Raw genomic sequence first — 27165 nt, forward strand, 5'->3', positions numbered from 1 at the left:
TAAAAATAATAATCCGTGCAAATGGGCTGCTTGCCACCTATTCCTGAAACATCCAGTTGGTGCACATGGGGCACCCCTCGGGAGCTTGTGGGTGGGAGCTGTATTTTCCAATTGAAAGTACCAGAGGGTAAGCGACTTCTTCTGGGTCACCTTGCAAGCAGGGAGGGGTTAGAACGTAATTCTAGCACTTTTTCACGCAGGAGGGGAAACTGGCAGGGGCCGGAGGGAGGAAGAGTGCCCCCTGGCTGCTTCCTGGTACACTGCGGCCTCCTCCTCGCAGAGTTCCTGGACCCCACGCGGCCGATCCTAGCCCCATTCCACCCCTTCCTCAGCCTCCCTGGGCTGGTCCAGTTGGCGGTCCTTAGACTGGGCATGAGGGCCTCCCCAGCCTGCACCCCAAGCAGACGCAGAGCCGTGGGTCTCAGCGGTGGAGGCACGGGCAAATCTCTGGGAGATGCACCCCGGGGTGCCAGTCCCCTCTAACTCGGGCCCTGGGTCCTGATGTCGCCTCTTCATGAATGTGGCCGGCGATCCCCAGCTCAGGCAGGAGGAGACTCGCTGCCTCGGAGACCGCTGTGACGCGAAGGTTCGCTCCCCCGGAGAAGTCCAGGCTCCGGAGGTTTGCCTGTGGTTACATCTCCTCTGCTCCTTACGCCTGGGCTGGCCTCGGGAATGATTGCTGGTGTGAACCGAGATAAAAACTTTAACTGCTAAGAGGCTGATGGGGGCAGCGCGGATGCCTTGAGAGGACGTTCAGTGCAAAGTGGCGGGGGAATTCCAGGAGAGCCTCGGACACGCCTGCCGCCGCCTGGTGGCCGGTGGAGGGCGGGCGGCGGGGATGCTCCTTGCGCTGCTGAGCGGCCTTGGACCCCTCCATCCACCCTTCGCTCACGGTGTGGCGGTTGGGGGAAGACGGGAACATAACTCAGGCTTCTTGTGTTGTAGCCCCAGAGACCATGGCTGCGTCTCGTCCGAAGCCTGGGGCGTTAATGGGAGCTCCCGGTGGAAAGAAAAATCCACCAACCAACGCTCACTGAGAGCCCGTGTGCACCTGCGGCTGCAGCCCGAGCTGGAAGGGGCCTCTGCCTTCGCGCTGGCCAGGCCTCCTCTGGAGTCCTCCTGGCCTCGGAGCATTTCCATCAGCAGACACAAAACCCAGGGAGGGCGCTTTCCAAAGGAGACAGAGTTGGCCGGATGGGGATCGTCCTAGGAGGTTTTGAGGCCGGGAGCTCTGCTACCTCTAGCCAGTGCGCTGCAAAGGGCTCCTGCCGACCTGGAACCTCAGCATTTTGAATGCCAGTGCGGAGGCTGAGGTTAGAAGCTACCGGACTCCACGCCCTGCTGTCCCTCTGAGTAGGTCATTGAATGGGCCTTCTTAATAGTTCATAAATCAGCCTTCCTGCCAAAAGCAAAACAAAAACACCGCACAGAACCCTCCTCCTAGCGGCCAGGCTGCTGTCTGGGTGAAGAGGCGTGGCCGGAGGGGTGAATGGCACTGGGAGGCCTTCCCACAGACACAGGGCCCGGCAGGCAGCACCGGCGGAGCCGCTCCCTTTACCAGGGGCCGTTTTAAAGGCGGAAGGAGGATCCATTAAAATGCACACGCCGAGCATCTGTAAGTATAGGAGACATGGGTCTGAAATAGCTACTTCTGATCCCAGATCAGTAGCTTTATTTACCCTTTCTTGATCCTTTCTTCCTCTCTTAAAGTCTTTGAAGAGTCTTGCTCTTGACCCCACATAGTCAGGGTCATGGGCCTTTGTTCAGGTTCCCAGTGGCTGAGGAGTGCGTTCTTTGGCTGCATTTACATGCTCGGATAAATCACCCAAAGACAAATGCCACGGTAGATTTATAGGGTTAACATGGCAGCTCTTTCCTGTTCTGGCAGTCGTCCCAGGCCCTGAGCCAGCAGGGGCGGCTCCCGCCTTGTAAGACACTGTTCTCCATAATGGCTGCGAGCCTGTTGAACTCTGGGACTCTGCTGGAGGGCGTTAGGCGGATGGAGAGGGCATGAACTTCTCCGGGCTGCATAGCACAGGCTTTAAATATCTGGGCCGTGGAGTCAGGTTGCCCTGGTTCCCGTCTCTGATCACCCTCCCTGATAAAGGCCACCCAGCACTGGTAAGCCTTGGGTTTCTTATCAGCAAAATGAGAGTAATTGTAGTACCTCCTTCATGGAGTTGCTATGAGGTCTGAGTGAGCTCATGAATGAGATGGGTTCAAAGTGCTTACTAGCTGTGTGACCCTGGACAAACCATTTTAACTTCTGGGCCTCCGTTTTCATAACGACTTCCCTTGCCATCTTCACAAAGTTGCCTTGTATGGAACAATTAAAGACACTTGACAAGAACTCTTTAAAGTAATAGGAGATTTTTTTTTTATTTTGATGGGGGCCTTCATTTTAGGGACTGAAATTGATATAAAAGTCTTTGGCTATCCCCCAGATGAGCTGGATGGGCCCTACTGTGTGTGGCAGGTGGACTGTCTGTGTGTGGAGTTTGTAATCTGGAGCTTCATACCGGCCTTGAAGGTCAAGAGAAAGTTGCATTGGAAACTTAAGTTTTCAATTCACTTTTAGAAGTACTGCTGCTCTTTTGACCTCAGGGTGAAAAGGATTGGTCAAAATCTCTGTTGCACCTCCTCAAAATAACCGACAAAGCTGGATTAGGGGTCTGGGTTCAGAGAGTCCTAGAGGAGGTCTCTGCACCTTCTTTCTTAGCGTTTAAACTTGAATGAGTGAAGCCAGTCAAAGGCATTTTAATGGATGTGTAGCCAATGTCTTCAGGGTCAATTTTTCACCTTGTTGTTTGCTTAGGAAAGAGTGAAGTCTTGTGCTTTATTTTTGACAATGCTTTTCTGTAGGATACAGAAATCTACAACATACTGAGAGGAAATAAGCCTTAAGTTTCAGTCTCAAAAACTTTAAAATTGAGAGCTGATGTACCTTACTTATAACTATTACTTGTACTAAGTTTCATTTTTGCCAAACTCTAGCCTAAAGCAAATGCAAAAGGAATAATGACAATGCATGGCTCAGGTCAATTACTCAGGTATACATCTCATCTCTTTCAAGTTTAAGCTCATTCTCTTTACTCTTTCATCTTCCCAGGGTAGCTTGATTAAAGGGAAATGGGAAAAAGGGGGGTAATTTGTGTCATAACTTGTACTTTTATTATAAGGAGGACATCTTTATTCCATTATTTTATGAGAAACATTCATTAAAATAATGTGATTTCTCCCACCAAAATTTACGGCACTATTAATGTACCCCTTTCAGATTCCAGAGTTCCCAGGGCGTTCTTTTCTTTGTAAGATTGTCATGAATTATTTCTAAGTGGACATATTACTGTTTTAAATAGGAGGTGTGTGTGTGTGTGTGTGTAGAGCCTGAGAAGAGACATTTTCTTCCAACATAGACATGAGGAAGACAGGTTGGTTCTTATCACAGCCATTCCAGGAACAGAATGACAAGGGTGTAAGAGCCACACACAATGGCATCTTCAGACTCCAGAGTCACTTTTTGCTGATCACTAGTGAGCCGCTCAATGTCAGTGCAGAATTTAGTATAGCTTTTTATTCCTATCTTATTTTTTATATCAGTATAGGACTGGTTGGCATGGCAATAGACTGAGAAATCTCTAACTCATTTTCTCATTTGACAAATGCCTTTGGAGTGACTATTAGATGGTGGGCACACAGGACACAGTGGTCAACAAGACAGCATTAGTGCCCTTGTGAAGATAACATAACCTTTTTTTTTTCAGTGAAGGGGGGAGTGATTGGCAAATAGAGGCTTCCACTCAGAGATGGAGTCAGAGAGTCAATGGCAAAGTCAATTTGACCCCGAGTCATCATTTGCTAGAAGTGGGACTAAAGGGCAAATGTGAATGAAAAATAGGACTCAAGAGATTTCATTTGGGAAGTCTCCCTTAGAAACTTGAGGGCATATTGAAGTGGCAGAGACCCGGGCAAAGAGGACAGCAACAGCTATGTAACGATCTTTGGTTGGGGGGTTTCACTTTCTTTCCTTTCTTCATCCATCCATTCATTAAATCAAACATTGAGTGGCCTGTTCCTATTCCCAAAGCAGAGCAATGTGCTAGCCGTTGGGAAAAGGAAATGAATTAAAACACTGCTCTTCCTGACCTTATGGAGCGCACATTCTAATGAAGCGAGCAGGCCACCTTAAAAATAAATATGACACAATCTGTTAAGCACTTTAATAGAGTCTTATACTGAGTGATATGAAAATATAGAAAAATCACTTAGAAATACATTTCTGAGAGAAAGTACCTGAATAACGATGACATTTTCATGAGTCTGTTCAGTTCCAGTCAACAATTTTATGGTTATGCATACACCTGGGTAAGCTCTCCTTGCTTTCATCTGAGATAGGAGATTCACTTAATCAGAGCCGATTTTACTTACAACTATGTGCATTTCTCTCAGTAAAGAGCATGGATGCACTTTCGTTTTAAAATTAATGAGCATAGATGAGTTAGAAATGATTTAACTTTCCAAGATCACCAACCTTCCTGCTTTGTCATTTCTTTGGTCAACGTCCCTTCAGACACAAACTAGTCTGAGTTTCTTCTTTAAGAGAAAAAAGCTGCAGTACTATCACATGCCCATTTCTCAATCCGTTTCCCGTTGTCTGCTAACCTGAACACAGGAAATAGTGTGAGGGAAAAACTCAATTGCTCTCTTGGCAGCTATGTAGCTAATTCATCCTTGGCTACTACATTTTTATAAAATTTCCTAAGTGTGTTGTTTTTTTTTTGGCCCCAAAAGCTTTCCTGGCTGGAACCAGGGCTAGATCAAAGTACTGATGCTATTTGACTTACCATGGAGTTACATCTAGATCAGTGATGGCGAACCTTTTGAGCTCGGCGTGTCAGCATTTTGAAAAACCCTAACTTAACTCTGGTGCCGCGTCACATATAGAAATTTCTTGATCTTTGCAACCGTAGTAAAACAAAGACTTACATTTTTGATATTTATTTTATATATTTAAATGCCATTTGACAAAGAAAAATCAACCAAAAAAATGAGTTCACGTGTCACCTCTGACACGCGTGTCATAGGTTCGCCATCACTAGTCTAGATAAACCTTACCTCATAAGTTGAAAATATCAGAAGTAAAAAATGCAATTCAATACATTTTTCACCTCAAGAGTAATTGCCTTCCTCTCTTCTCACCAGACACCGGAAACACAGATGGGTGTTTGCTAGCCATAATGGGAAGCGGGACAAACAAAACATCATGTCTGAAAAAATGCTGACAGCACGGTACGTGGCGGAATCCCTGTTGCTTACTCATGCTCACGTGGCTGGGAGCTGAGGCCGGCAGCTGCTGGCCAGGATCACCAGAGAGCACTGAATTTCTTTAGCCCGGGAAAAGATCAAAATTCAAAATTCGAAGTACAGCCTCTCCTGAATATGTCTCTCTGTTGCACCATTGAAAAATCGAAGTCAAACCATCACAAGGCTGGGACCATCTGTCCAGTTTTTCTGTAATTGATGTATTCTGGCTTAACTCTGAAACAAGCTGGCTTCTCCTGTAATTGAAAACGTTTGGTGACTATGGCAACACCCTTATTAGCCCCCAAGGTCTGGGAGTTCTGCTTGTGGGGAAAGGGACAGGAGTTCTGCCTTTCCCGTCGTGTTGTGTTTTCAGACAAGCAGCACATGTCTTTAGGCACATTCAGGGTGCTTCGCAGCCTTATCTCACGGAATTTAAAATCCAACTGGGAAATGTGGCGCCTCTTCTTCATCCCCCCTTCCTTAGCTCGTCCCTGCCAGCAGCCGTCCTGTACTATGTTCTAATATAAAAGCGTTCGGAGATGTCTCCGTTGGACATTCAGCAGCTTTGCATCCTCTCTGTGAGCTGGTGCCCCGGATGTGGCAGCCTTGCATCTACAGAGCCTGAATGATGAGCACAGTTGAGAAATTGAGGAGCTAGGAACTTAACACTAAGGGAGGCACCCCACATGCTCTGGGACCTCAAAGGGCCAGAAATAGGAATGTCGCCAAGTATCAGACCCAATGAGGATGGATGTCAGGCTGTTAACAACTCGGTTTGAATTGCCTTCGACATGGCTTCTGTGGGCTAATGGTTGTGACCATGGACTAGTATAAGCCAACAGCTTCATCTGAGGCCAAACATCTGGCACGCTGAGCTACAGCCAAGTCATAGGGCCACATAGGGACCTCTGGGGATGTTGCTTTTAATCACCTGCCCCTACCAAAGAACGCATGATCGCTCTAAAAAGAACAAAGTTAGCTCCAGACCAATGGCATGACCACTACAGCCATTCTTATCTGCCAAGCAGGAAAGAACTAAATGAAAAGCTGTAATGAAGAAAGATAATAATTTTAAAATTAGTATGTATTAATAATTAAGCCATATTAAGTCTTGAAATGGTATCATGAATATGCTAGTAACATGTTCTTCCCAATTGAATACATATAGGGGCTGAATAATTTGAAAGTCATATATTGCATGTTGGTTTACAACAAATATTAAATATATGTAGTGGAAATATAAAGCAGCTTGAAGATATTTTTGCATCACTGAATAAATAACTAGGTAACTGCTGATCAATCTTTATGTAATATACAGACCAAACCCCATTGGCAGGAAGTAAACTTTGCTATAGTGACTAGTCAGAGAATGAGCATTTCTTACAAAGACCACAGAATGGGGGCCTGGTAGGTGCTCTGTGTGTATCAAATTAATAGGAAAGGAAGACAGCTTGCAGCAGGACAATTTAGATTATCCACAAATAACACATTCTCCCGTGAAGGCTGTTAACATGGGGTAGAATTAAAATGGCAGCAGAGTCTTCTTCCCTAGATATCTGTCTAGCTCAGCTGTCTGCAGAAGCTCTGGTGTGGAACGGCCTGAGGAGAAGAAAATGAACGGGATTATCTCCCGGTGAGCCTGTAATTGTGCCAGCCTAGATTCCGTGCGGCAGCATGTGTCTTTTTAGAAGGCCACTGAGCCTTCTTGGATTCTCTCACGATAAACTTGTCATTTGCCCTAAACCTGCTGCCATCTTGACTCCCCCATCTCCTTCCTCTGCCAGACAGCCACCCAGGAGCCCGGCCTCCCCTGCTCCCAATAATAAGGTAACTGGCAGCTCCCGTGGCTGTGTCTTCCTTTCCACTGTCGCCCCGGTCGAGGCCCTGTTTCTGCTGATCTGCCACATTGCATGGCTGTCCTGCTGTCAGATCTCCTCCACCTGCAGCCTCTCTCGCCCTCCCACTGCTCTGATTGTCTCTATTGTCTCGCCTCTATGGGCCTAAATTGTAGGCCTTCCCTCCCTCCCGCTGTTTCCCTGGCACACACCTTACATTCCAGAAAAATTGCTGTACTTGTCTTAACTCTCAAGCCCCCACCGTCACTGATACTGCAGAGGACTGACTGCCTTGCCCCAGGGCCTCTGCCCCCTAAAAGCCAGCCTGTTGCTCAAGGCTCAGCTCGGAGGCCACCACATTCTTGAATACTTCTTCGAAGAGCTCACAGTGAAAGATGCACTTGGCCCATTCCTCCTGAGAACATGTTGGCTGATATTTGCTTATTGAGAGACGTGTATCGGCCTTGCCTCGTGGGTAACAACTGTGGTTTATTCACATTTCTGTTCCTCGAAGTGCCAAGGTACATGCCTTGCACCAAAACCTTTGTTGGCTCGAGGAGTGAATCAATTCAGAGAAAGCCTTGCCCAGGCGACATTGTGGAATGAAGGCTCTGAAATTAAATGGGTAACCAAGTGGCCATTATTATGACTTCACTGGCATGTCTCCTAAATGCAGGCTATGCAAATTGGGGTAATTGCTTTGCTTTTTGATACTTTAAAGAATTGCACTTCAGGAAGAAAGCCTGGGTGGAGAAAACGGTGACTATCCGAGAAGTTGCCCGAAAGTCCTTGTGTATATAATTCATATTCTTACGTATACATATATCTGTGTATGATTATCAAGATGAAATGTGCCAGTTGGAGTCACTCTTTCATCTTCCTCTTTGTTCTACATGTTCATTCAAAACATTGTTTCCTGATTACTAAAATAATATATTAGAGACGATTTGGATAATATATAAAAGTGTATTATCTGGGGGTTAATTCTCATTACTCAGGAAAAAAAGAAACACCTCTATTAAAAGTTTGAATTTCCTTCCAGTTTTTTTCTTTGTATAATATTTCTCCCCCATTACTCTCAAATTTATGTAATCTGAATTTTCTTGCCACAGTGATTTTGGGTCAAAGGAGTGGTTTATCCTAGGGCTCCACCCACGGATGGTTCTCAAACATAAACAGTTCCGTTGAATTCTGTTCTTAGTTTTAAGGCATTCTGAGAAATTTCCAGTGAATATAGAGAAAGCAGGGAAATTTAAAAAATGGCTTCAAAATTAATTTTTAACTTATTCTTTCCTCTCACTCCCAAACGTATGGTGTCCTGCCTTTATTGAAAGGAGAAGACATGATGAGAAAGAGCTGCTGTGAAATAAAAGATGAGATGGAATCTCATAATTCCCACCACATTTCCAGTCCGATCAGTAAAGTGCATCTCCCTGGAAATGATCACCGCAAACTGCAAACAAGTGCACAGATGAGGAATGAGAGGAACTTAAATTCATCTCTGGCTCAGGGCATGGAGGGCTAAGGCCTATGGCTGAAGTCTTTTCCTTCTAAAAATTTTACTCAGTGCTCACACCTTGGCTAATGTCGGTTGAATTGCTCGGCCATTCCAGCTTGACTGAATTTTTCTCTGGCTGTTCCTCTGCCATAAATCATGGCTGAGGGCTCTGTACTTACTCCTGTAATCCGCTTTGGCCCATAACAAATGGTTGCAGACAGAATTGCAATTCCATGATGTTTTAGCGGCTCGTAGTAAAGTACCTAACAGCCTTTAATGCCTCCTTCCCACCCCAAATGGTGGATGTGGGTGGGGGGATCTATTTGAACTTGATAAACAAAATCCATCAGTTCCAAGGATACAGTGTGCCAGACAGTGCCAGATGACATCCTCTAACGACATACCTGGCAGAGCAAAACCATCAATGCAATGCTTCTTTTAAAACATTGCAGGGATGTCTCAATGTTGTTTTTATTTAGTTCAGAAGGAGAAAATGAGAACTCCAAGTACTCAGGGTCTCATTGAACATCGATGCACTTCAGAATTTATATCTATAATTTTCCACACATTTGTGCTCTTGGTAATGAGACACTCACTCTAAGATCTTACGGTCTTTTGGCCTATGAAATATACCCCTATTTCTCTTTTCAAACACCATTTCATACACTGGGACTGATAATGAAGGCTGTATGATACCTGTGTGAGAGGTCGCTAAATCTTTCACAATAGAGAAAATTCTTTATATCACCAGGTAGAAGTCCAAAATTTCCATTTTTTCCCCCATTTTAAGAAGTTTCCTCAACAACTTTTCTTTAGCTATTACATATTTATTAAGTGCTACAGCTGTGTTTGTAGAACACATTTTGACACTCAATTTTGTCCTTGAATAGTTTTTACCCTTAGCTATAAACCTGTCCTGAACCTTAGGGATCTCATTTAAACTGCCTGATGGTTTTAGACCAATGTTGTTGACAAGTATTCTGATTCTTTAGTCTTTGTTATCCACATCATAGGTTCTTTAAATTGAGTCAATCTTGCTAAAAATAATAGGAATAAAAATGAAGATTGAATGAATATTTTCAGCTCAGTCAGGGTGCTCACACAAGGCAAGGCAGCTCTTCTGAACATGCCAAAGGAAGTCTGCTTTGTATAGCAACGAAATGACTCAGGAGGATTTTCCATAGCTACTGCTGTTCAGCTGGGAATATTATTGAATGTGTGGAAAGAAGGCCAGGAAATGGAAATGCTTGCTTCAACACCAGGTTTGTAGGTTAGTGGGGTCAGACATTCCTTTTGTGTCTTAGATATCTGAGATACAACGTGGAGATGGGCCTCCTGTGGATCTGATCTACCTTTATCTAATTTAAGGGATTCTCAGAGGCTTGTCTGCAGACAACACTATCTCATAAGCACTTAATAAAATAGCACATAGTTACAGGTTAAGGCCTTGTTTCCAGGGAGAGTGATAACTAGTTAACATGGTCTCCACTAGTTACTACAACCATTACCAACTCAGGAGGTTCCCCAAATTGAAACATTTTCACATTCAAGTCAACAGGAATGGGCCTCAAAATCCTGCTTTGGCAGGTGATACCTCTGAAGTGAGAAGCCAATCGCCACCTTGAACATCAGCCTGCTTTGGTTTTGTGGGTAAGTCACTATTTGGAGTGTTCTAGGTCAGTGCTGCCCTTGGCAACATTCATCCTCAGTGCCTGAAAAGCTTGTATTGCCCAGAACACTTCGGAAGAAGGAACAGTCATGCCAGTGGTGTCATGGGCTCGGGCCTCCTCTTGATTGATTGATCTCCCCCAAAGAAATACAGTGCACAGATGCAGACAACTTCTGAGTTATCTGAAAAGGCCCACAATTGTCCAAGCTATCAAGGGAGTGTTTAAGCTACCCAAGAGATTGCACACAGCCCTCTGCTTCTTTGAGAAATGCTGTTAGTGCTGTTTAAAAACAAACTAAATAAAATGGGACAAGAAATAAAAGCAAAACAAACTGTACATACACATAAATAGGATGCAATTGTTAGTCTCTACTCTCTTTTCCAATCTTGAAGGGAGTAGTCTTGTGCTGCGCCCGAGGGGTGGTCGGAGAACCTGTAGTTCAACCATTTCACTATGTTATAAATGAGGCGAGGGGACCCCAGAGAGGAGCCCAGCGCCTCACGTGTCTTGCTGGGTGTGTGGGCAGCCTGGCCTTCCAGCTCAGCGTTTACTCTCAGCTCCAGGCACTTTTTATTAGATCACTGGCCTCCGCCAGAGCTCATAAGTGCTTAGCTATTGGGAAAGATACTTTAATAAAGATTTTATTTCATCACCCCCGGGTAGCTCCCAACGCTGGGTACATAAGACTTCCCTGGTTTCACCCATCCTCCCGTGAGAATGCAAATAATCTGACCCAGTGGTTTTACTTCCCAAAGTTATCCTAAGGCAATAATCAAAGAGACATGGGAAGAGATAGCTATAAGAATGTTTTTGGAGTATTTTTCATAATAGTGGAAAAATTAGAAAAACAAGAGAAGTACCAAAAGGAGATTGGTTAAGTGATAAATCTATACAACAAAGGGCTAAGCAGTCATAAAAGATAATGTACAGAAAGATATTGAAGGAGGATGTTAGAGTAAACATATTGTTAAATGAAAAAAGCAGGTTTCAAAACAAAATGGTTACATTTTCAAGAGTGGACGAGTTCTTTTCTCTTTTAGTTCAGTTTTGAGATAGTCTATAACTGGTATGTCTGTTGAAATCAGTAAGAGTTATCCAACAGAAGAACACCCATCAGGGCCTCATGAGAACTAATGCAGCCACAGAATGACAGCAGGAACATTTTCAAAGCTGAGATTTAGACACTTCCTTTCTTAGCTTCTGTCCTAGGAGTTCCTCTCAGAATCTTAGCCTTTTAAAAAAATAATATATTTTTATTGATTTCAGAGAGGAAGGGAGAGGGAGGAAGAGATAGAAACATCAATGATGAGGGAATCATTGATCGGCTGCCTCCTGCATGTCTCATACTGGGAATCGAGCCCACAACCCAGGCATGTGACCTCCTGGTTCAAAGGTCAATGCTCAACAACCGAGCCACCCAGGCTGGGCAACCTTAGCCTTTTAAATAACTCCCTTGGAGCAGTTGGTGAAGAGAGCCTCCAATAGGAGGTATCCAGGATTGTGGCATCTTCTGACCAAGCAGGCTATTAGGTGGAGTACAGGATGTGGGGTCCCTTCTCTGTCCCTCCTTCCCCTTTCCTTGTCAGATTGCCCCTAGGGGTGAGGAGCCAGGAGGACTGACAGGCCATGTTCCTGCCATAGGAATATGGATCTAATTAGAGAGGCTAACCAGTGAGGCTAAGGCCTCTAAGTGCTCCATCTCAGGAGGAATTTATTAACCAGGAATTCGGGGAAATATGTATAATCAACACTTCCCTGTATTTTCTCCCCTCGGGTCTCTGGCAGAAGTTTGTGGGTGTCTTCCCCAACCCTCATGGACTCCCTCCTCGCCACCCCCATTGTGTCCTTTTCCCTGTTTCAAAGCAGAAGCATCCATTTAATGGGGTGGGTGGATTGAGGAAGGACCAGATAGAGGAGAAGGATGATGAGAAGGCCAACACAAAAGTTTCAGCAGAAAATTTTTTACTTGTGGTGAGGAAATAGAAGTGAAAATAATTGACCGGATTTTGTTGTAGTCTAGTCTGCAATCCAAACTGAACTCCCAGCTTGCTCTGAGGTATTAAAGTAAGTTCTAGCTTTCTGGTTTTTCAAGTTCACTTCTACTCCCACGAGATCTACCTCAGACTCTGCTGGATCCAATACCACTTTCTCTTATGAATTGAGTTTATTTGGCATCTTCTCTTAAGTGGAGGAAGCCAGATCCACCAGTTAACTATGGGGGTTCTTTCTTAGAATGCAGTCACTTTACACAGTTATTTATATATAAATATATGTGTATTTACATAGAGCAGGTTAGTATAAATGTAGGTAAAAACGCTGCAGTTAGTTGAAAGAACTTAATTTTCATACTGGAATGCTGGAGATGGGAAGGGTAGGAATTCTTTCTTTAAAAGGTCTCCCTCCCCAATGAACTTACTCTACTGGCATTCCTCTTCATGGACTATGTTCTTATGTCACAATTATTTTTAAGTTCTTTCAGTCATAGGAGTGCTTGTTTTCTTTTTCTTAATAGACCATAACCTTCAGGAGGGTAGGGTCTAACTTTTATTTTTCCTTTCCCTCCCTTCCTTCCTTCCTTCCTTCCTTCCTTCCTTCCTTCCTTCCTTCCTTCCTTCCTTCCTTCCCAGTGCAAGGCACCACTGGCTGCAAAGGATGGCACAGCTGAGCTAGTAGACATGTCTCTGTCCTCAAAAGGTGAGCAGGTCTCTCAGGTGGCTAGCATGGGGCTCTGGGCTTGCTAATCGATCCAGTAGCTAAAGAACTGTGGAACACATAACATAATAAAGCAACAAAATTTTTCATAAGAAACAAGATCACAGAAAGGCACAAAGAATGCCAGATCTTTGTGTCATATTTCACAATACTAGATAGCCTGGCGATGCGTTTTCTTTGCTAAGTAAACTGGCAATGCGTTTCCTTCTACACTGCCTGTCACATGGTGAGTGCTGCCACCCGCTCCAGCTCCCGGGAAGATGAAGGGAACACTGTCCCCTTGTCAGCGTGCTCCTTGGTGGGGCATCAAGATTGCATTCGATGAGCATTTATCTGTTTTGCAAGCTCCCCCTTAGCTCCGCTGGCAGGACAATTGACATTTCTTCTCCCATAGAACCTGAGCTACCTCTTCAAAGAAGGCTTTTTGAAAAGATACGAGATACAAAGGAACATCAGTAAATAAACCAGTGAAACAACACCACACTCAGGACTTTCCTTTTCTACATAAGCCATCCTATTTCCCTGCTGCCCCTGGTGGAACTCAACTGCCAAGTCCTCATTCCACCATCAACCAAACAAAACAAGAAGCTAAAGAGCAGCAACTAGTGAAGGAAACAGAACCCCGGTAACAAGAGAGAACTGATGCTAATGCCAGTCTTATGATGATGAGTGCTTTTCTCCTACCCAGTGGTCCTCGTAGAAACTCCTCACCTCCTGTCTATTGGCCCCGAGGGCAGCTCAACTTCAGAGCAACTTAAAAAATAAAGCTCAGGTGGAGCAGTCCTCTTTGCTTTTCTTTCCTTCTTCTTTTTTTTTTTAATGTATTTTATTGATATTTTACAGAGAGGAAGGGAGAGGGACAGAGAGCTAGAAACACTGACGAGAGAGAAACATCTATCAGCTGCACACTCCCTACTGGGTACGTGCCCGCAACCAAGGCACATGCAGATCTCTAGAACATTTTCATCTTGCAAAACCGAAACCCTAGGCCTATGGAACAACTCTTCTTTGCCCATAACCAGCCAGGGCAGTCTTCTTTGCTTTTAATTCTGAAGCTTTAGAGCTGCTGGTTCTCAAAGAACACCGGTGTGACACTGTCTTTTTTTTTTTTTGGTATAAAACATAAAATTTACTGTCTTAACTATTTAAAGTATACAGTACAGTATAGAATTATAGTTGTGCAACAGATCTCTAGAACATTTTCATCTTGCAAAACCGAAACCCTAGGCCTATGGAACAACTCTTCTTTGCCCATTGCTCCCAACCCCTGGCAACCAGCATTCTACTTTCTTTTTCCAAGGTTGATTACTTTAGATAACTCATATAGGTGGATCATGCAGTATTTGTCTTTTTCTGTCTGGCTTATTGAATTTAGCACAGTGTCTTCAAGGTTCATTTGTAATATAGCATGTGACAGGAGTTCTTTCTTTTAAAAGTTTGACTAATACTCCATTGTATGTATATACCATATTTTCTTTATCCATTTATCCTGTAAAGGATATTGAGTTTGCTTTCACCTTTTGGCTATCTATAAACACTGCAATAGACAAGGATGTGCAAATATCTCTTCAAAATTATGTTTTCAATTTTTTTTTATGTATAACCAGTGAGATTGCTGAATCATATAGTAGTTCCATTTTTAATTTTTTTGAGTTATCTCTATACTGTTTTCAACATTTCACATTCCTACCAACAGTGCATGAGGGTTCTAATTTCACCACCATCCTTGCCAACACTTGTTATCTTCTGTTTTTTTTGTTTGTTTTTAACAGTGGCCATCTAACAGGTGTGCAGTGATATCTCATTATGGTTTTGATTTGCATTTGCCTCATAATTAGTGACGTTGAGCACCTTACCATGTGCTTTTTGGCCATTGTCTATCTTAGTGGCTCAGCAATATATAATCAGGGGTTTGTAGAGCGCATTTAGGTGCCCCGGGGCTTTAGGTGTAGAAAGATTGGGACACAATCACACTGCATTGGACAATCAAAAGGCAACCAACATTTCACTTACATGCTGAGTAAGCAGCCTGGGCATCGCCTGATACTTCACTTTGAAAACAAGCCATTGATTGCTGTATGCCCATGGGTAATAAACTATTGATGGATATAAGGGAAAAAGGCTAACTGAATAGATGTATTTCACTTGAAAAAGATAATTTCTCTCCCTCTGGCATTTTATGTGAAAAAAAAAGATATTTTAAATTTAAAAAGAGACATTAAGAATTTCTGCTACTTGCTTTCTCTGTTAGTGAATTTTCATAATGAATTATAAAATGACCCAACTCATCTTTTGAAGGCACTATGTTAACAACAATCTTTCTCAGTGTATGAGAGTAAGTAACTCCAAGGAGTGATGGAAAGAAGGATTGTCCATACATTCAAGTTGGCATAATGAAGGGCAGCAGCCATTGTGTCACTGCTCACAGGGTGAAAAGGAGGTGATGTGGAGCCTGGAGCAGTCAATGAGTGAAATTCTTACTCTTCTTTTCTGGTCTTCTCACCCCCAATTTTTTGTACTCTTTTGGTTTGACCTGCTGAAGACGCATGCCTCTGATACAGTTGCTTGTTGTGAATCCCTATTTGAAAGTCCACACACATCTTGAAATTCCTAACGGCTTTTTACCCCCCACATTAGTTCGCGCACATCACTGTCAATGCTAGTACTTGAAAGGAATTAAGACATCATATAACCGAACGCTATCATTTTACAGACGAGAAAACCAAGACCCTGAGAAATTCAGTAATTCTTGAAAGGTCACCTGAATCGTTAACAGCCTCATTTCTGATTTTTCCTATTTCTTTTTCCTGACAATGGCTCTGCCATCTCCCAAATACTCAGGATCTTACCTGGGGATAATTTCTGAGTCCTCCCTACTTCTTATTCCATTTACAACACCAGTCACCAAGTCTTATTGATTCTTTCTTTCAAGACTCTGGTATTGTCAACTCTCCAGTATTTCACTTTTATTGCTTCAACACCTCATTACCCCATCCCTGAATATCCCAAGTGATTATAGTAGTCTCTTTATCTAATATGCCTACTGCCTTATCTGATCTACCAGGTATTCTCCACTCTGGCTGCTCATTACATTGACCTGGGGCACATCCTTCACTCCCACCCCCCACCCCACCATTCTGATTACATTTAATTGATCTGGAGAGGCACCTCTATGGGTATTTTTTAAACACAAGTTCCCCAGGTGATTTTAAAGGGTAGTCAGGATTGAATACCCTTTCCAGAGATGTTTTCTACCCCCACTAAGACATTTTAATCCTCAAGAATCTTCTATGCCTCCTCCTTGCTGTTGGTTTTCAGATATCTGCCTCTTCCAAGCATTCAAAATTCTTACACTTCTCCTTCCTCTGCTTCTCGGTAGGAACCCTATGCTCTAGTCATATCATTCAATTCCTAGCATCAGACTTATTTCCCACAATATCCTATTTCCATTTTTTAAAAAAAATATTTTTATTGATTTCAGAGAGGAAGAGAGAAGAAGAGAGAGAGAGAAACATCAATGATGAGAGAGAATCATTGGTTGGCTGCCTCCTGCACACCCCACACTGGGGACCGAGCCCGCAACCTAGGCATATGCCCTTGACCGGAATACCGGAATCTACTCGGGACCCTTCAGTCCGCAAGCCGACGCTCTATCCACGGAGTCAAACTGGTTAGGGCCCCAATTTCTCTTACTTGTTACTCATGTGGCAGCATGTCCCATAGACTTTCCTCTCTCTATACATAGTGGGTCTCTCTAGGAGACCTCCTCCCACTCACGGCTCTAGCTGTTCTCTCAGGACCCCTGGTGCTCTGGCTCCAGCCCATGAGCACCTTATCCAAGTGCCTCTGTGTGGCTGCTTCACTTAAGGTTCTCAAGTCCCAAACTGCCCCCATTTTTCTCTCCCAAACTTGCTCCTTCACCTGTATGGTATCATCTTCTACCTGGTCCTGGGTCACCGGTCTCCTCTGATTCTTTTCTGCATATTCATTATTCATCAGGTTTTGTTACTTCCATCAGTGAAATGTCTGAAACATCTCCCAAACCATTTCCACAGGCTATTTCCACCACCACTTCTCTAATTGTGTTCCTCACATCAGCTTCCTCAACTTTTACAATAACATAACTGCCTCCAGTTTCTTATAAAATCCATCTTAAATACTATCAAGATATATTTCCAAATATTTTTATCCTCCCCCTTAAACTATTTTTGCTGGCGTCTGACTATGTAAAATTCGAATTCCTTTGCTTGGCATAGAAGGCCCTTTTTCATAGAGCCCCACTTTAATTTTCTCTCATTTCGTCCCTCTTCCTCTCCCATTTAGCCTGCGTGACAGCTGCCTTACCTCCTGCCCATACTGGTACAATTCTACCTGTCACGCAAGGCCCAGCTACCATGTCACCTCTTGGGTGGGGTGGAATCTTCTACAACTCCGCTAAGTAGATTTAGTGTCCTGGGTCCTTTGGCCTCTTATCCTCCTTTGCCAATACCATTCACACTTGTTTCATTGCCTGATTTTCTCTGTAACCCCGACTTGTTTGTGAATACCTATGGGCAGAGACTCTCTTACATGTCTTTATACTCCTAGCACCAAGCAAGGTGCCTGATAGATGTTTGTGGAACTGAACCAAGACCACAAAGAACCCTTCTCTCCCTCCTCCTCCTCCTCCTTCTTTTTTGTTTAAGCTAGTGACTCTAATGAATTGGTTGATTCGGGTCCCTTCACCTCCATGAATTACAGACCAGTTAAGGTAAATTATATGGCAAACATATGCCTGAACCAAGATCACTGGACTAGATTTCCCAATAATTACCCCATGGCTTTATTCCTTCTCTAAGTACTTCGCAGCTTTCTCCTTTATTTCCTAATTTAGGTTCCCTCTTATGAATAACTTCTCCTTGAGAGACACTTTAGAGAAATGACACATTTAAAGTTCCTATTTTTGTAGACATCTTTGAACAATGGTTGCAATGGTACATGTGTGTATATATAGATATTTATATCAATATGAAACTATTTGATGAGGAAGTGTTTAGCAGTTAGACCACTTAAATCACTTAGTGAATAATATTGCCTTTTATATTAATTTTAAACCAGACCTGGATGACAATACGCAGGGTCATTAACAATTGGAAAATATATTTCAGAAACATTCAGAGCTAACTGAAAGCCTTTGGTGGAGAGGTGCTCAACCTCGGCTGTGCCTGTGTGGATGCGGTAGAATTAAACTAGAACTGAAGAATGTGTCAGTCTGATTCAAGCTTCTATGGCAAACCATGGGGATTGAGCATGAGTATCAGTTTCTGTTAAAAAGTCAAGCTGACATTTAAAAATCCCAGTCCTATTAAATTGTGCCAGAATCACATGCCCAATTGCAGGATCTGACAGTGGAAATGTGGTCTGCTCTAAGGATGTGTTTGAGGGATGAAAAGTTGCTCAGACCATATTTGCAAGGCTATCTATTATATTCTGCTTTATTTATATACTAGAGGCCTGGTGCACGTATTCGTGCATGGGTGGGGTCCAGCTAGCCCGCCCCGATTGGGGCCGATCTGGCCAGGCTGACTGGGGGGAGCGGCCGTGGGTGTTTGGCAGTCCGTCCCCACCCCTTGGCTTAACTCCCAGTCAAGGGGATAATTTGCATATTAGCCTTTTATTATATAGGATAAGGTACATTTTTTTCTTAAGAATTTTTACTAAATTTTAGGCTAAAACATAGCCAACACTTGAGAATGTTCGTTTTGAAATAGTGATGAATACTGTTCAGGTACAAAATTATGACTACTTTCAAAGAGTCCCCCCCCTCCCCCCCCCGCCCCCTTGTCTTAAACTTGGTGTAGCACTGAGTATGGAGGAGGGACGGTGTAAGATGCAGTCCTGAGTGGATAAGTGCCACAAAGCAGGCTGGCGAATACTGGGATAGCCAATGGAGTTCTGAGTTCTAGGGCTGGAATGTCTGGCGACCGTGGCTCTCTTTCTGTCTGGTGCACAAAGGGTGGCCTGACTTATTGCTGTCTAAAGTAGGGTTGAGAGGAAATGTTTAGTCATTTGCACTGAAGCTGATGGAGGATTTTTCACTCCAGGCCCAGCTACCATGTCACCTCTTGGTTGGGGTAGAGTCTTCTACAACCGCGCTAAGTAGATTTAGTGCACTGGGTCCTTTGGCCTCTTATCACTCCTTTGCCAAAGTGTGTGGGGCAGCGCTGGCAGAACTTGGCTGGTGCTGCGTCTGCTCTACTCTCCCGGCCCTTCCCTCCTGCCGGGCCATTCATGAACCCACCAACCCTATCACTTATATGGTCTTAGCTATAAATATTTTCAGAGCTCTAGCAGTGATTAGACAAGCTACTATGAAAGAGAGCATTATACATCCGTTAAAAACATATACAAAACCAAAGCTCATTAGAGAAAGATAATAGTCATGCAGATTTTACAAACCGTGTCTTTAGGGTGGCCCAATAAGTAGAAATATGGGGACCCATGCTTGTCACTTTTCATGCACATGGAGAGACTGGAAGGTACCATTCCTAAAGGAAGGGGAGGAACAGCCTAGGACCAATCATTAGAATTAACAGAACCAGTGACAAAGATATATTATTACTGTTAGAATCAAGATTGCTTAGTATGTTTAGAGCAGCTGAATAAAAATTATCTAGGCAGTAAGAATAAAGACTTTAAGTAAAGCTAATCATATCAAGCATGCAGCAAGTGAAATTAGTGAAAGACTGAGCTACATGTGTATTCCAAAAGTAGAGTTTTCTCAAAATATTGAGGGCATCCTGAGGTGCTTTTAAGGAGGTATAAATTTTTTTTTCCATGATGCAATGGTACTATCAGAATTTTTTCATAATGATGAGGTGTTTCGGTGACATCAGCTGTCATTTGAGAATCAGTCACAGTAATCATTTCCAAATTTTGAAAAATTCTCAAATTAAAGATAGGGTGTGCCCATGTTTACACTTATGTTTTCTCTAATAATCTCATACATTCCTATAGTTCCCCTCACCTCTGACAATTTGCTTATTTATAGTCAGAGTTCACAGTTAACTTGCTGGCTGTAATTGTTTTCTGGAAAAAAAAATAAAGCTGAAAAAAAATGCAGCAATGTCTTGCCTGCTGTACTCTGCTGTACACACCTGTCCAGCGTTGTGCTTGAAACCAGCTTCTTGGAGGTTGTTTGGTGAGTGTCTATCTCAGCTCATGGGCTATAGTTTCTTTTTTAAATCCTCACTGGAGGATATGTTTTTATTGATTTTTTAGAGAGAAAGGAGGGGGGTGGGGGGGAGAGAGAGAGAGAGAGAGAGAGAGAGATATTGACGGGATGACCCCCTATAGGCACCCTGACTGGGATCGAACCCGCAACCTTTTGATGTACAGATGACACTCTAATCAACTGAGCCACCTGGCCAGGGTTCGGCTGTAGTTCTTTATGTACATAACAATAGGTCCTAGAAATTCAAGGACATCTAAGTCAATAATCTCCAAGAGACAGGCCCCTGGGAGTTGCAACTACTGTCTTTAGGAGAGGAACACCTACTACTGTGTTCTTTCAGCTCCGCACGGTGAGAGGGAAAGGGATGTGAGGTTAATGTGATCAGAAGTGTTTAACCCATGCAGCTCAGCCATTTGGAGGCCTGGTCCCCTTTTTGACAGTCTATACTGATGACAATCCCTTCTAAATGCCTAACGTGCTGCACACCTGGTGCTGTGTAGACCTGGCCTGCCTGTGCAGAATGGAACGTACTCCCGCAGATTTCCGATGACGCCGCATGGGGTGTTTTCCGGAGCACGGTGTGTGTCTGAGGGAAGGGAGCCTCCGGGTGGGATCTAATACCTCGCGCTTAAATGGAAAGTGGAACCTCTCTGTGGTAAGGAAACGAATGCTTAACAATGAATGTCAGAAGTAGAAATTAAATGTCAGGATTTATTAATTGAATTTACCAGTTAGCCCTGCCAAGATGCAAGTAATTTTGTACAGAAATGATCAAGCTGTTTTAATGTCACACGGGGAAGGCTCTCATTTGGTTTTAAATGTGGCCTTTAGTGGGCTTGAAAGATACATGTGCTAAGAAACTTCAAGGCCAGAAGGTCAGATGAAAGGGCCCAGAACTCGGTGGAGATAAATTGCCGTGAAGGCTGGGGTCAAAACTGCCAAGAAATGTGAAGAATGGAGAGTTGCGTGCTGCGCTAGACACATGCCATGCACACTTTATGAGCGTGTATGTCCCGCCCTAAAGCCAGGGTCCTGGTGAGGCCAGGTCCCTGTCCGTTGGCGAGTGCGGCTGAAAGGCCAGACACCTTCCTACAGAAGGGTAAAGGTTACTCTGTAAGCAAATGTCTGAGCCACTTTATAGTCAACAGCTTTTCGGTCCAGGCTATGTGTGTGTCTTGTTCTATTAAAAAAAATTTGAACCCAAACAACACACTGAAGAATGTGTGTTGGCGAGTGCGGCTGAAAGACCGGACACCTTCCTATAGAAGGGTAAAGGTTACCTTGTAAGCAAATGTCTGAGCCACTTTGTAGTCAACAGCTTTTCGGTCAAGGCTATGTGTGTGTTTCTTGTTCTATTAAAAAAATTTGAACCCAAACAACACACTGAAGAATGTGGGATTCTCAAAGTTTGGAGATTTTGCTATAATTAGAGCATATAATTCAAGCCAGGAGTAAGGCATTATATGATTTTATCTTCGGTCCTGACTGAGGGTGTTCAGTTAAGAAGAAGTATTGGGAGGTCTTTATCAGAACAGGTCATCAGGGTAATCTTATCTTTGAGCAAGACTGCAGGCAGTGCCCGGCCTGTGTGGCTCAGTGTCAACCCATGAACCAGGAGGTCATGGTGCAATTCCCAATCAGGGCACATGCCCAGGTTTCGAGCTGAATCCCCAGTAGGGGGCGTGCAGGAGGCAGCCAATCCATGATTCTCTCTCAGCATTGATGCTTCTATCTCTCTCCCTCTCCCTGGCTCTCTCTGAAATCAATAAAAAGACTGCAGGCAGAGTTCTAGAATAACATAAAGGTGGCCTTATGGATTCACTATTTCTTCCACCAGAAATGAGTGACGTAGAGCATTTTAGTTTAGAAATGGAAGCTGGTGGGTTGTTTGGCTAAGGAACACAGGATAGGACAGTAGGCATAGGCATCTGAAGGGAGGCTTGGAGACTTGATGTTTGCTGGTTATGGCAGTTGGCTGGACCTACCCAAGAATCTGACTTAAGGACTTCACTTTGAGCACCTGGATAACAGGGTTTTGTTGGCAAACCTCTTCACAGGGATCAAACCCTTTTCTGCATCATCGCTGCTTTGAGACGAGAGAAAATCAGACAGTGGGAAATAGTTCTGGCATTCAGCACAGCTTCATACGGGTCTCGCTGAGGGGTTAGAAGCTCATCTTGAAAAGATAGTCTCATGCTCTGAACCACAAGGTCAGACTCTCCTTAGTGGGGAGGGTGGGAGCTGAGCTCAGATGTTCAAAACGCCTGAGATGGAAAATGGGAGGACAATGGGAGGAAAATCGGGTCTGCTTTAAAAAACGCTGTAATGGTTGCATGTCTGGAGGGCTATTCAGACTGAAAGGGCAAAAGAGGAGCCGGGTGGAGGGGTGAGGTGCTCTCAAATGGCGGGAGGCCGACAAGACATAACGAGGGCAGTGAGTGGTAAAAGCTCCTGTGGGCCCAGCCTTTACAACAGAACCAGAAGAGATAAATACTACAATCTCCAGGGCATGATTTCCCAGGAATGGCACTTTAAAAATATAGAGTCGGGGCCAAATCCGCTCAACTGTGTGTGTGTGTGTGTGTGTGTGTGTGTGTGTGTGTGTGTGTGTCTTTAAAACCACAATGCATGCTTTCTTTTCTCTTAACCTCAATTCTTCATCTCCACTCCCCACTCCTGGTACCATGTAAAAATATTCTCTTAATTCGTGACTTCTTTGTTCCAACGTTGTTACAATATTCCGCAGCGTTGCCTCTAAGAAATCTGCCTCCTCCCTGGACTTCCGTGGCAGCAGCCCTCTCTCGGGAGAGCTTATTGGCTTCGTGTTGGGGAGGAAAGGGAGTGTTCTTATCAGAGCCTAAAACCTGGCTCTCAGGAGGTACCAAAGGAACTGGGATATTTAGGTTTCCAAGATGCATGTGGGAGTGCTTCTCAGTGGGGTTTGGGAAAGATATCTCTTCATTCAGGCATCTCCTGCAACAGCTTAAGTGCTTGGGAATGGAAGGAGGTTGGAACTCAAGAACCAAATGGGTTCTTGGTAGATTTCTTGGTTACGATATGGTCTAATATATTTTATCAGAGTCTAAATACCTCATGAGTGAGGACTTGGGGAAGGGGGTCACTTAATATATACTTAAAGAGAAAAATGCATGTTGTATATCATGTAAGAATATCCCACAAGATGGAATATGTTTATAGCCCACAGTTTCCAAATAAATCATGTGAAGAAATGGGATTTTGTCCTCATCCTAGAAACACTGAAAAGAATCAATGAGGTGTTGGCTGAGCATGGGGAGAGCGATTTCAGAGTTTTGTGTTCTTTAAGGAAGCCCCTGCCTGCTCCATGAAACAGAAACCTGCCGGATGGTTCGTGGCTGGACAATCTCCTGGGGTTGCCCAAGCGCCACAGAGAGCAGTCTGAGCCCTTCAGCCAGGACGAAGCGAGCTCTGCCTGGCAGCCTGTGTCTTCCCGGCTCTGACTCAGGAGAGGTGACTGGAGTGATTTGTGGAGCCTCTCATGGAAAAGGAAGATACACTCAACCATGAATGTCAGAAGCTGAAATTAAATTTCAGAATTTATTCTTGAAGCAAGCTGCCTTTTGCTCTATTAAAATGCAGGTGAATTAGTGCAAAGGCTATGGAACCACTTAAAGCTCCCATAAACTTGGTCTCTGAGGAAGAGGCGAAGGCATGGCGACCCTCCCCTCGCCTTTTATTGTGGGGCCTAGGAGCCCACACGAAAGCCTTGGGATGTGAGGTTACAGTGCTCCAGGCTCCCCGAGGCTGGAGGGGAAGAGTCATGATGAGCAAATTTGCTCGATAAAGTGTTGGCTCACTAACTTGGAATTTAGAATAATTCAGATAAGGTCTAAGGCAACATTTACCTGTACTCAGCAAGTTCTTTCTTCAGAAAAAGTAGAAAGTACTAGTATAAATATTACAAAAGAAAATGCTTAATGAACCAAAGAAGCCAAGTACTTTTCAAGGATCCTTAACACTCTAGAAGTACTTATTACATTCTGTAATTAATTAATAAAATATTAATGAAATATATTGGAGCAGATCCTTTGGGACCTTTTAACCAGTCACCAATCTGTTAGAATCAGTTGTTACACTAAACTTCATTCTTAGATTGTCAGCTCACTGAGGGCCAGAACTACCCTATCTGTGGTGTCTCCAAAGTGGTTGCTTTGCACATAGTAGGTGCTCAGAAAATCCTGGTTTAGTTGAGGAAATAGTAATGATATCAATGAATGATATTAATTACAGGCTTTGTCTCACATGGCCTATTTGGTAGGGTTATACTGTCTGAAGTTTATCTTTGTATGATCAGAGGGAAGAAAGAACTTAAATAATTGTAAATGATGATAATGCTTAGAATTTTACTTGTCAATGTATCTTCTTAAGGAATAAACAAATAAACATTGCCTATTGCCAGATGAGTAGAGACTGGTACTGCTTAATCTGGCGCTCTCAAAGATCATTGTAGCTCTAACTGGTTTGGCTCAGTGGACAGAGCGTCAGCCTGCAGACTCAAGGGTCCCAGGATCGATTCCGGTCAAGGGCATGTACCTTGGTTGCGGGCACATACCCAGTAGGGAGTGTGCAGGAGGCAGCTGACTGATGTTTCTAACTCTCTATCCCTCTCCTTTCCTCTCTGTAAAAAATCAATAAAGTATATTTTAAAAAAAAGGATCATTGTAAAACACTTTTTATTTGTTGATTAAAGGAAGATCTTTAACTAAACTATTTGGCCCTTTTATTTCTTTAGCTGTAGTCACTGGCTCAGTCAGATCTTTACTTACTTAATGTAGTTTTATTATACTTATAAAAAGTAAATAATTTCATTTACCAAAGGCCTGTAATCAAGTCAAAGCCTATTAAAGACACAATTAACTTTGAAAATGGAAGTGTAGGCAGAAGCCTAATTCACAGATTGGTTATTTCTTTCCTTTTGCGTGGGCATTTGGTGTTAGCTGTCGCTGGGCCATTGATTTTGTGAGCATTCTGCTTGTCCTTATAACCCTGGCTGGTCTCCTAAGGCCACTAGAGACTCCCTTTTATTCACAGACTCCCTTCAGTGTTCTAATCACAAAGACCTGCCCCCTTGCTTTTTAAGAGAATAAACAGGCCAGACCACCCATTGAGTCTGGAAAACACATTTCTGTTTTGCTTTATTTTGATCAGATTTGAACAGCAAGTACTATGAGGGAAGGCGTGCGTGGGTCTGAACAGCTTGTGTAGACAATTTATTCCATCCAATGGCTGCTCTTCCCCGCCGTCCCCCTGACCCTGGCTCTGTGGCTCAGTGTACAAATCAAGGGAATGTTCATGTTGTCATCCCCAGATGCCGATGAAGGACACCTCTCGGTCAAGGCAGGGAGCTAATTTGTACAACTCACTCCTTTGCAGCTTGAGGACCAGGGTGCATACATGCTGTTCTCTTAACCATTTTAGATGTAATTCAAAGAGCAACACCCATTAGGAGGACACTCCTTGTGATGGAGCATCTCTTGATTTTTTTTCTCAGTATGGTGGAGTGAAGGTTCCTTATTCCTGCCAGTTGTTGAGATGAGTGTCAGGGAAGGGGGAACTTACACTCTCTGTTGAGTTTATAATCAACAAATTCTTATCCTGAGGACTAGAGTAGAGTTGAAGTGTCTATCTCCTGAGCTTCTCTTTCAAGGACTCAGCTATAAAAGCAACTTCTTCAAAGCCCTTATCATGTTCCGACTCCCCTCGCAGCTGCTCGCAGCCTCAGTGTGGAGCCACTACTCTCTCGGCTGCGTTTGTTGATTTATGCCTCTGAACTGGCGGAGGTGTCACTCAATGATTAGTCTTACGGTAATTATGGATGGCTTATTTGCAGAATACTTATTCCTCTCCTCAGCTCACTGGGATTCATGCTGGTTTTGTTTAGTCAACAAGCTGACAGGTTACCCTTGGTATTTTTTTCTTTCAATTGTCCCTGCCCTTATCTCTCTGTCACAGATCACCTTAAGGACACGGAGTGGGAGTTCTGTATTTCTCTTGACTGAGATCGGCTTTTCCTTGGCACGGACCAGAGTCCAGATAAGGGTCCTGCCTCAAAGCTGGTCTGAGTTCTGTAGGTGCCAGAGGGAGGGCTGGCGATATCACTTAAAGCCCTTCCACAGACTTGTTCTTCAGTCCCTCATCTGCAAAGTTCGCTCTCCCAGGCTGGGTTAAGTCTGAACAGCTTGCTAATAGGTTATGTCTCCTAAGGATTCTGATAACCTCCTTTAACAATCTTTTAAGGATGGATTTTATGTCAACCTTAGGATCTTAAAGAGGCAAACAAATGAAACAAACATAGGACCAAACTCATAGTTGACAGAAAAACCAGTTTTCCTGAGATTAGGGTGCATCTAGACAAAGTGGATTATATTCTTGGTTATATTTACTGGTACACTCGAGCACTTTTTGTTGTTCTTGTTGCTATTATTTTATTTTGTCCCCCCTTCCCCTTGCCAATTTAATTAAAATACACTCTAGTTTATCTTGGACAAAAACTTCTGTTTCATGGTATAGTCTGCTTAACTGATGCTGGAGGAATGATGATGTTCTTTGGCTGTGGGCACTACGCTTACGTTGGGGTCATTTGTATAGCCATGGATGTGGCCACTTCTTTGGTTTGCTCCTGGTGCAGGAAAGAATTTAAATAGCAGGCTGTGACGGCTATCCTCACAAATGTCTGCTTGCAAAGCTGGTCCTTGCTGGCATCTGGCGGACTGGGACTGGTCAATTGTCCTCTAATAGAAACCTTTCCCTAAAGGGTAAGGGTGTGTTACTGTACCCCAGGTATTTGCACAAACAATGTGGTTTATGCTGAACACCTGCTTTCCTTAGGGGAGACTGGAATTGTTTTATTATTATTGATTTTGAGAGAGAGAGAGAGAGAAAGGGAGGGAGGGA

The 27165-nt window shown here is 43.7% G+C and overlaps 1 protein-coding gene and 1 long non-coding RNA gene across 2 annotated transcripts in view; one reads left to right on the plus strand and one right to left on the minus strand.

Moving 5' to 3' along the window:
* MAGI2 (membrane associated guanylate kinase, WW and PDZ domain containing 2) overlaps positions 1–27165 on the minus strand; it is an 835146-nt gene that overhangs the window by 25224 nt on the left and 782757 nt on the right. The gene's annotated exons all lie outside the window — the stretch shown is intronic.
* LOC106725533 lies at positions 1749–6548 on the plus strand. The gene is made up of 2 exons (XR_001361413.1): positions 1749–2121; positions 5203–6548. It is a non-coding gene; the product is annotated as an uncharacterized LOC106725533 (long non-coding RNA).

The sequence above is a fragment of the Myotis brandtii genome, unplaced genomic scaffold (genome assembly GCF_000412655.1).
Source record: "Myotis brandtii unplaced genomic scaffold, ASM41265v1 scaffold17, whole genome shotgun sequence".
Classification (NCBI taxonomy): Eukaryota; Metazoa; Chordata; class Mammalia; order Chiroptera; family Vespertilionidae; genus Myotis; species Myotis brandtii.